The sequence below is a fragment of the Myotis davidii genome, unplaced genomic scaffold (assembly GCF_000327345.1).
Source record: "Myotis davidii unplaced genomic scaffold, ASM32734v1 scaffold168, whole genome shotgun sequence".
Taxonomy (NCBI): Eukaryota; Metazoa; Chordata; class Mammalia; order Chiroptera; family Vespertilionidae; genus Myotis; species Myotis davidii.
In genome coordinates, this window is record NW_006383016.1 from 13029059 (window position 1) to 13031759 (window position 2701).

Below are 2701 nucleotides of genomic sequence, written 5' to 3' on the forward strand. Positions count from 1 at the left end.
GGTATTTCTTCTTCATCTTCACTGCCCCTGAAAAATAACCCCCACTGTATAATCACCTTTACAGAGTTCTTCCCTTGCCGTTCACCTGCCACTTTCCCATATTTCTTTGCCACACCTGTTGTGTTTACTCAGCTCTAGACCAAAGTTATTGCTCTTAATATCTGCTCTAACACATTTTAGTGACTTAATACATTTTTAAATCATTTTTTCTTCCATACAAAATAGAGTTTAAACTGTCATAAAGAAATGTTCCTTCTCTTTTACTTACCTAATTCTAAGAATATGCAAAAAGTACATCTCCAATATGATCATGGAAAAAGTTTGTTTTATATAGGTAAACATAAAAAAATTACAGACATAGAATACATTTCAGATAGATTAATCATGTTTCAAATGAATAAACATAGAATACATATTTCTATGGCTATCTAATTAGGATCAACATCTAAGTAACACACACAACCTACGCAAATCATAGTTAAGGAAAAATAACATAATATGTGTTTACAATTGTTTTGAATTATGCAAGGGCATGGACAAGTACAAATAAGTGGAAATTTTCCCCATTCAGTGCGTCACAAGGGACCAAAAGACCTGCAGCTTTCTACCTTCTGGTTATATAACTGGGCAAACTGCATCTCTGAGACTGAATTACCTCATCTGCAGTATGCATTTAATTATATCTATCCTAATTATTTCTCAGCATAGAGAGGGAATAAAATAGAAACACAAAAGTTCCATTTAAAAACTTAAAACAATTCTTAGTTATTTAACATCCTATCACTAAATATCTGATTACAAAATCCACTGAAAGATTTTAAAGTCAGTAATACAGGGTGTCAAACATGCAAAGACACTTTAACAGCTGATAGCTCCATTTTGAAAATTAAGTGTATTTTAGTAAGCACTGCCTTTATTCAAAGTGTGTATATACATTTTTGGGGACACTGTATATTGTTATTTATGAGAAAGGAACTTATACATGATACCTGTCAGAAATCGATCCTAACTTTTTATGGGAAGAATTGTTTAGAATTTTCAATACAGTTTACTGTAAGAATTCTTGTATTATTATGTAATGCAATTCATTAGGGTTGTAAAATACATTAAATTTTTCTATATGAAAGAAAAATAGGGCTCAGAAAGAAATAGATCCTAAAGCATAAAAGAACCAACTTTCCTACCCAGTAAACACCCTGCACACACTAAGAAATAAAAACGGTCTAGGGATAAGCTAAACAGCAGAATGAAAACTAAACAAAAGGGAGGAAAACATCTCTTAGCAGACCTAATCTGATTTAATGTACAGCTACTGAACTGAAGAGTAATTGCTGGTAAGTGCACTACCTAATGCTGTCACCCACTGACAACAGACCTGACATTTTCTCCAGACATGGTGCAATCAGTGCATCATGATAACTGACAACACAGTCAGGGGTACCCTGGTATTACAAGTCAGTTACAAGATCGTGTCACAAAGGTGTTTACACTGACAGTTTGGAACCCTTCTATTTCAAAAAGAAAAGAGATTTATCTACATTTAGATGAAGTAAATCCTTTGAAAACTAATCAGACAATCATACATTTAAAAAGCAACATTTGGAGTACTATCTTTTAGCAAAATTTCACCTTAAAAATCTCTCTTAACTGTGATTAATTAGGAGTGTGTTTAAAAATAAGGAGAAGGAGGAAAAGAAGAGGGAGGAAAAGAGAAAAGAAATACACCAAAACACTAACTATAGTTGTCTGGATATTAGGACTATTAGAAATGTCTTTTCTTCTCTCTGTTCTCTATTTCCCACATTTATGCAATGCTCATCTATATATATAAAAGCCTAAGCAGCCATTATGGTGGAACAACCAGAATGACCGGTCACTTTGATACGCACTGACCACCAGGGGACAAACGCTTAATGGAGGAGCTGCCTCCTGGTGGTCAGTGAACTCCCACAGGGGGAGCACCGCTCGGCCAAAAGCCAGGCTCACGGCTGGTGAGTGCAGTGGTGGTGGCAGGAGCCTCTCCCACCTGCGCAGCAGCGCTAAGGAGCAGCGAGCCAAGTGGTAAGGAGCGAGCAGGTGGGCAATAAGGAGAGAGCAGGTGGGTAGTTAGAAGCAAGCAGGTGAGTGGTAAGGAGCGGTGAGCCAAGCAGTAAGGAGTGAGTAGGCGGGTGGTAAGGAGCAGTGAGCCGAACAGTAAGGAGCGAGCATGCAGGCGGTTAGGAGTGAGCAGGCAGGTGGTTAGGAGCAAGGGGTCCCAGATTGCGAGAGTGCACAGGCCTGGCTAAGGGACACCCTGCTTCCACCCCCACTGCCCCCGCATATGAATTTCATGCATCGGGCCTCTAGTATATTATATTATGACTAGAGGCCCGGTGCACAAAAATTTGTGCACTCGGGGGGAAGGGGGGGTCCCTCAGCCTGGCCTGTGCCCTCTCGCAGTCTGGGACCCCTCGGGAGTTAACGCCCTGCTGGCTCAAGCCTGCTCCCGGGTGGCAGAGGGCAGGCCCAATCCCTAGGTGCAGCCCCTGGTCAGACTCAGAGCAGGGCTGATTGGAGAGTTGGGGCGCCGCCCCCTGTTATGCACAGAGCAGGGCAGATCAGGAGGTTGTGATGCCACCCCCAGTCATGCTCAGGGTAGGGCCGATTGGTGGGTTGGGGCACCGCCCCATGTCACACTCAAGGCAGGGGCGATGGGGGGGGT

General features: G+C 41.7%; 1 protein-coding gene across 6 annotated transcripts in view; it reads right to left on the bottom strand.

The window, feature by feature from the left end:
• The window catches only part of PHF14 (PHD finger protein 14), a 153156-nt gene that overhangs the window by 129813 nt on the left and 20642 nt on the right, over positions 1 to 2701 (bottom strand). The gene's annotated exons all lie outside the window — the stretch shown is intronic.